General features: G+C 37.7%; 1 pseudogene; it reads left to right on the forward strand.

The window, feature by feature from the left end:
* The first annotated feature begins 1,585 nt into the window (after positions 1–1,585).
* Positions 1,586–2,746, forward strand: LOC114662551 (type-2 angiotensin II receptor-like; annotated as a pseudogene).
* Positions 2,747–8,496: the final 5,750 nt, after the last annotated feature.

The following is an 8,496-nucleotide window of genomic DNA, read 5'->3' on the forward strand; positions in this document are numbered from 1 at the left end:
GAGGGTTAGCTTCTAGTTAGCAGTGGTCTGTATGCAGGAATTAGCATAACAGAGAGATGGTCCGAGTTTTCAAGGTGGGGATGGGCAGTTGCCTTGAATGCCTGTTTGATGTTTCTGTAAACCCGGTCCAAAGTGTTTACTCCCCGGGTTGCAAAGTGAACATGTTGATAAAAATGTGGCAGAACTGTCTTTAGGTTGGCTTGATTAAAGTCTCCAGCAATTATATAAACACAGTCCGGGTTTGCAGTTTACATTGCACTGACAGATTGATGTAGTGTGGATAGCACTGCCTTTGTGTTTGCGCTGAGGAAGATGTACACAGCTGTAATGCTAACAGCTGTAAATTCCCTCGGCAGGTACAATGGTCGGCATTTCAGTGTCAAAAACTTTTTATCCTCAGAACAGTGCCTCAAGACAAGTTCAACATTTGTGCACCAGTTGTTGTTTGTGTATATACATACACCACCTCCCTGAGATTTTCCACTGAGAGCATGAATCCTATATGCTTGAAAGTTTGTTAGCCCGTCCAGGCTAATCGCTCTACCAGAAACAGCGGAGTTCAGCCATGTCTCGGTAAAAATGAGTGCACAACAGTCTTTCATCTTGCATTTTGTGGTTAAATCCAGTCTTATGTAGTTCATTTTGTTCATCTAGCGAGCGCACATTAGACAGCAGAATAGATGGAAGTGCTGGTCTGTGTGGATTAGCCTTTAGTCTAGCGACGATACCTGCCCGAGTGCCTCGCTTGCATCGTCTTCCACACTGCTTGTGTCGCTTCCCAGGGCAGCCAGTGATGGTAGGTGGTACTGTTGCTGTGCAAGCCTCTGGGTCTTGCCGCTGTAGTATTCCCAGTCCGCATAGAGTTTGGAGATCTAAAGCCAGCAAAGCGCTCGATAAAATACTGGATTAATCAGATGCACGTAGTTTGAGTAAAGTGGATTGGTTGTAGGTAATTTTCGTGAAAGAACATAACAGAGAAGACATTACATTTAACGAAAAACTCACATTATTAGCGGGAGCTGGAGTAGCCGCTGCCACACAGGGTGCCGCCACCGTATCTATACGTATTTCATCCATTCACATATCCAGTTCAGGGCCATAGAAAACCAGTGCTTGTCTCAGCAGCCTTCAGTTCCGGCCTGCAATACCCTCACATGCTAGCACTCACTCATACCAGGCAAATTTAGCGTAATTGATATGTCTTTGAAGTAGGAAAATCAGACAAAAACTAGATTCAAATTAGTCATATAAAATACACATCTATTTGTAAGCCAAACAGAATGTACTCAATTGCAAATACATTACAGTTGATAACAAAATTATAATCAAGATATTAACCCAAGTGACAGTACCCTGGTCTATTACAGGATGCACTCTCTCATACCAGTCATGGTAGCATGCATGTTTTAGACATGAGGATAGAAATCGAAACCTCATGTAAATTTGGCAAAAAAAAAACATGACACAGACAGTTCACGGGCCAGGAACTTAACTCAGGTTACTAGAGCTGTGAGACAGTTTCTAGTTATGCTTATTTATGAAAGGTATTTATGTATTCATTTGTTTTTTTTTGTTTTTTTCAGAAATGTTCTAAAGGCTATACAAAGCAACGTAAAGGAAAACATGGCCATAATGGCAACAATTTCAAATTGCTCATCCCATGCTACTGTTGAACAGATGAATATTTCATTTTCCAACAGTTGTTTTGAAAAGCTGTCCCTGAATCATCTTGTCACTCAGTGTTGCTCTACGACTTCCACTCCTTTCTCATTCCTACAATTTATGGCACAATTTTCGTTGTTGGCTTTATTGGCAACACCATAGTTATAGTTGTCCGCTGCCTCAAAGTCAGCAGAAAAACAGTAGCGATCACCTATATCCTGAATTTAATAATTGCAGACCTGCTTTTCCTCCTGAGTCTTCCTTTATGAGCTGTTTATTATGCCCAAAACTACAACTGGATATTTGGGAATTTCCTCTGTAAAATCTGTGGTGCTGTTTTGTCCGATAATTTGTATGCTAGCATATTTTTCATTACTTGCATAAGCATGGACAGATATCTTTCTATCGTGCATCCCCTACAGTCTCAGAGCAGAAGAGATTTATGCCAGGCTCAGTTTATCACCATGATGGTGTGGAGTTTGGCTTTTTTCTCGACTCTTCCAACAATTTACTTCAGAAACACATACTATCTGGAAAAGTACAAGGTGACCGCATGTATAATTGACTTCCCTCAGGATGACTTCCCTGTATGGTCTGATGCACTGGGACTAATGAAAAATACACTTGGCTTTCTTGTTCCATTTTCAATCATCATCAGCTGTTACATTGACATTGAAAAGTACCTGCTGAAAACGCTGTACCTGGAGATAAACAAGCACAAGAGGGACAAGGTCCTGTGGATGGTGCTGGCTGTAGTGCTGGCTTTTATCGTCTGCTGGTTTCCCTTTCACATCCTAACATTTCTTGATGTCCTTATCATGTTAAACCTCATTACAAGTTGCAAGTTATAGGCTCTCATAGATAATTTGATGTATTTTACACTTTGTGTGGCCTTTGCCAATAGCTCTGTTAACCCTTTGCTATACTGCTTTGCGGGCAATGATTTCCAGCAGGAGCTCATCTACCTAGTGAAGAGACGCTCATCAGCATTCCTTAATAAATCCGCACAAAGCTGAGCTCTTTTTCAAGAAAATTAAGTGATGTGAAGGAGCTGGGAGGTTCACCCAAGTCAGGCCATTCCTAAGAGGAATGTATATTTGTGGATCACTTCATGTGTTCTCTCGCTGGTCTTCAACACTCAGCATCTGACTCTGTTCAATGCCACCATTTCATTGAATCCAAGATTTACAAGTTTAAATGATAACCATCATTAAATGCTCTATTTTTTAAATTCAATCTTATAATAAGTATAAGTAATGTCATTTAGGAAAAATGCATTTTTAATCTACAGTGTTTTGTTACATGGAAAAAGTAGTGTTTTTTTCAAAACAGCTTATGTGTATAAATGCAACTTTGGCTTAAGTAATACTTAATTTAAAATTGTTTCGGTCAGATATGGGTGAAGCCAGTTTTGAGGTTGGTGTTTTGACACTTGTTTTCATTCCATCAAATTTTCTAATTAAGGCCCTTTGAAATAGTTTGTTTGCTTCTGTTTGGCACGGTAGTTAGCACCCTAACTTCTTGCTTGCCTTCAAGGACCAGAGTTTTATTTCTGTCCTGGTTACTCTCTGTGTAGAATTTATGTGTTCTTTCTGTATACTCTTGGGCTTTATCCATGAGTTTCGGTTTTCCTCTCATATGCCAAAGATATTCTTGTTCGGTTAAAAGATAATTCTAGATTAGCTTGGTGTGAGTGGCCATTGATATATGAGTGAGTATGCATTGTTATGAAATAGCACCATAGCCGGGGCTACTATCAGAATGACATAATACATTTTAATATTTGATCTACTGTTTCATTGATTTTTCTAATATTATTAGATACATGCTGGTGACCAGAGTAGAAGAAGGCAATTCATTACAAATTCTTTTTTTAAATTGTAGTGTAATATCTTTACATTTTACTTTTCTATTCTTTACATTATTTCTTGAAAAAGTAATCACATTGCTAAGTATCTTGCTCTCTAAAACCATGAAAATATGTACCAATTGGAAAATATATAGATGACACCCAAATACATCTCTCTATTATAATAAAAAAATCTTGGGTCGATACGTGATCTTCTCGGAAGACACTTTGAAGTTCCACTAGAGACACTTTAACGTCCCGTGAGAGACACTTTAACGTCACATGAGACAAAGCAGTGAGACAAAAGGACAGCTGTTGTACAGGCTTTTAAATGATCGATGCACAGCGCGACAAGCAGAACACGCACCTCGGCAGCAGCAGCAGAAAGGCTGCAGCTGATCTGTCCTTATCTCCATAGCGTGCGTGTTCAGGAAATCCCCCCCCCCCCCCCCCCCATTATGTGAGCAGCAGAGACGCGAAGTGGCTGGAGCATAGTGCAGCCTTGCAAGGGGTTGGGTGAGTGAAGCGAGCAGGGGGCAAAGCCCCCTAGTTTTCAATATTTTAGTAAGGATGAAAAAAACAACAGTACTGATTGTGAATTAACAAGTAAAATGTTCATTAGCTCTGTGTCATTTCAAACATATCAACCAGCGAGCAGATGCTTCAAGTTCACTGTAAAAATTCTTGATTAAAAATGCATCTTAACAATTCCAAATAAAATGGACTTAACCACTCAAGCACTTGCAAACATGGAGTCAGTACATGTTAAACATATTGCTAGTGTATTGTGTAGCACACAAGAGCACTTATTGATCGAATGAAGCCAGCTACCTGCAGTGTTTAGTGAGTAACACAACAAATACATCCACGTCTGTGCGTCTCTCCTGTTTCTGTGCTCTTTACACTATCAAAAATGGCAAGCAGCATACAAAAAGAAAGCATTTACATTTTGTAATTAACTATATTACATTAGCTAACAATTAAAGTAATGACAGAAATAACTTATTTGTAGTCAGACTCTTCTTCAATATTTGTTGGTATGTTAAGGAGGTGTAGTGAAAAAAATTGAAATTCATGTTGAGATGCAGTGGTATGTTTTACAACTCATGAGGTTTATAGCTTTAGCTTAGATATTGAAGACTTTGCCTCTATAAATCTAAATTCTTATGAGCTCTTTGAATAAGAGGCTGAACATCACAAGGAACAAAACTATTAATGTAGCTATGATGTATTTAATTGTGAAGTTCCCGGTGACACACTGCTTTTCACTTCACTCTGTTTTCCTTGATGTAGAATTAAATTTTCCCTTTTTCTTCTTTTGGCTGCTCCCGTTAGTGGGTGCCACAGTGGATCATCTTCTTCCATATCTTTCTGCCTCTGCATCTTGTTCTGTTACACCCATCACCTGCATGTCCTCTCTCACCACATCCATAAACCTTCGCCTAGACCTTCCTCGTTTCCTCTTGCTTGGCAGCTCTATCTTTGACATCCTTCTCCTAATATACCCAGCATCTCTCCTCTGCATATGTCCAAACTAACACAATCTCGCCTCTCTGACTTTGTCTCTAAACCATCCAACTTGAGCTGACCCTCTAATGTACTCATTTCTAATCCTGTCCATTCTCGTCATACCCAATGCAAATCTTAACATCTTTAACTCTGCCACCTCCAGCTCTGTCTCCTGTTTTTTGGTCAGTGCCACCATCTCCAACCCATATAACAAATCTGGTCTCACTACCATCCTGTAGACCTTCCCTTTCACTCTTGCTGATATCCATTTGTCACAAATCACTCCTGACACTCTTCTCTACCCATTCCATCTTGCCTGCACTCTATTTTTCACCTCTCTTCCACAATCCCTGTTACTCTGTACTGTTGATCCCAAGTATTTAAACTCATCCACCTTCACCAACTCTACTCCCTGAATTCTCACCATTCCACTGACCTCCCTCTCATTCACACATATGTATTCTGTCTTGGTGGTTCTACTGACCTCCATTCCTCTCCTCTCCAGAGCATATCTCCACCTCTCCAGGGTTTTCTCAACCTGCTCCCTACTATCACTACAGATCACAATGTCATCAGCATCATCATAGTCTACGGGGACTCCTGTCAAATCTCGTCTGTTAACCTGTATGTATTTTCAATGTGTTATAAAACTAAAAAGCTATTATCTTACAAAGTGAATCTCAAAATCTTTATTTCTTAATAAAGACAAAGTTTGACTCAATAAGTTCTCAAAATAAAATGAGCTATTATGTAATATCAAAAAATAATGAAAATTTTTTTTAGAGCTCTGTCAGAGTAGTAAAACTCAACACACTCAGTGCCTCTGTGAAAAGAGTGCATTCATGCAGTGCAGAACAGGTAGAGTATGCAGATTGGTTTCATACGCACCTCCTTGAAGTGAAATTCCAATCCTTCGATACATTTACACATCATTGGTTAGAAACATAAATGTAACACAAGTTCCTTGTTAAGTCAGTAACTGTGTGAGTACAAGAATTTAAACTGCAATGTGTGTCATTACTGGGAAATGTAATCCAATTATATGAATGTGTTACTTTCTACCACGTTACATCCAACTCTGTTGGTGATGGGAATAGTCACGCGGCAAAATTATCGAAGATTCATGCCCTGCAATTACACATTGTTTCATAGGAAAGACCTTGTTGTTTAACTGGAGCAAACTAGTTTCCAAAGCAGTTCCTTGTTGATGTTCTTGATTTCTGATCCTGCCTGTAAGCTCATCCTTTCTTGTTTAATTGCTTTTAGATATCTTACATTTCTGAATATTGATCCCAGATCTGTCCGGGATCTCTGTCTGCCTCATATTGGAGTTAAACTTTTATACATATTTAAGTAAAATATCATAATCATAACAACTTTATGCCTTGCTCCCAGTGATTCCAGGGTAGACTCTGACCCCTTTTCAATTTACAGTATATTCTGCTGAGCATGTTTTGAAAACAGATGGACAGATGTAATTACACAAAGGCTTCTGGTTCAACAAAATTCCAAATGGAAGGTGGAAATTGGCCTTCCATGAAAATCCAAGGTTACTGAGATCTAGTAGAGTTTGGGAGGACCTGTTTTAGAGTTGCAGAAGCTCTTCATTGTACAGTAATATTAGCCATTGTCACGCACGCGTGATTAGGAGACAGTCAACAAAACCCACGTCAAGTAGACGGTCAAGAGATGGAGGGTTAAAAATGGGTACTGACCTTTCTCTTTCTTTCTCTGCAGAAGCAAGGAAGAAAAATAAACAACGTATCGTGGAGTGAAAATGGTATTTTCCAGCCCTCAATGATGACATCACTTAGAAGTCAGAAACAAGACATCAGTTCCCTCCTTTAATTTCCTGTAGCCATTTCTGTTTCTGTATAAATACCCCCCCGTTTTTCTTTATGAGTTTATCAAATGCTTTCGTTAAACCTGCTTGTTTCAGCAATTATTTTGACTTGTCTGTTGGATATTATACGGGGTTCCCAAAAAACTTTATCTGACTGGCTGTCATATTTTATTTTTCCACACCATCTTAAATGACATTCTGTTATTCAAATTCTGAAGTTGGTAATGTGTGTAGAGTTTAGATATTCTGCTCATCACAGAGTTCAGTTTCTATTTCAAATGTACTGCATTTCATACTGGCATTGTTCAGATTGTTCACATCTATCCAACTGTCCTACTTTTTTGATCATGTGCCACAGATACTTACTTTAAATAATACTGTAATAATTAAAATTACCTGGGGCTGAACATTATTCTTTGTCACAGCATGAATTACTGTCACTTAACATGTTGTAAGAGCCAATCTTAGAAAGTTAAAGTTTTGAGTTAAACTCATATTAATGTTTGCTTAATTTGAATAGAATATAATTTCTTCCATAGTCATACACAATGGTATAGTCTTTTCCCCCTATAAATTAGTAAGAGATAGAACCTTCTTGCTATAAACTGAGAAACAGTGTGATAATAGATCTAATTGTGTTTAGAACAAGTCCCAGTAAACAGGGACTTGAAAGACCCATTTTCAAGTTAGAAATGGGATATGCATACAGTTTTCTGACCATTCTGAAATGTTTCAGAAATTATAAGTGAATAGTAATGATTTAAGATGTAACAAGATTAAACTTAGAACTGAACTTTTCTTATTATTTTGAATTTTGAATTATTGCTATTTTAATTTTCTTTTTTGTGTGAACTGTTTTACTTTGAAACTTAAGTAAACTTTTAAAAACGAAGATATTTTGTCTGTGGAATCATTTCTGCGCGTCAGGCTTTTGTTGAATCCCATTTTTTAAGTTAGAGCTGCTGAACATTGGCAACCCTTGGAAAATGCAGTTACACATGTAATTGATTTATATAATGAAATGATTTAACTTGTTTAATTTCTTGATTTACTTTTTTTTACAGATGTTTACCCCCAGTTCAATTTCTGACTTCTTTTTGGAGAAAGAGTTTGTTTCTAGGGCTAATGGTTGTGTCCTTACAAATCAGAAAACGGGTTCATTTAATTTCTAACCCTTTTGGCTTTGCAGACAGGGACAAAAGGGCCTCAATCAGCTCCAGAAGTTAATCTCAATAAATACACCTTAAGCCCTAAGCAGAGAATACAATTGTAAGGTAATTTATAAAGCCCACAAGCGCACAGCACCATTAACACAGGAAGATCTATTCACTTTACTGACGAGTGTCAAGTTTTAATGGCAGACTGTTTTTAGCAAAAAATAACAAACATCTGTATCCATGTTTTTTAATGTATTTTTTCATCTTAACTAGTGTTTTGCTTTGTTTTTTTGAGAAAGTATCCTAATTTGTTAAAGCAACTCTGGGCTAAGATGTTTAAAGGGATGTTTTTAGAATACTGTTTTGGTATTGTATAAAACCTTTTATTATATAAAAAGAAATACAAAAATACTCAACATGTAAAAATAAAATTTTCTTCCTATTGCTTAAGTCTGAAAACAATATTATATTAATAA

The sequence above is a fragment of the Erpetoichthys calabaricus genome, chromosome 12 (assembly GCF_900747795.2).
Source record: "Erpetoichthys calabaricus chromosome 12, fErpCal1.3, whole genome shotgun sequence".
Taxonomy (NCBI): Eukaryota; Metazoa; Chordata; class Cladistia; order Polypteriformes; family Polypteridae; genus Erpetoichthys; species Erpetoichthys calabaricus.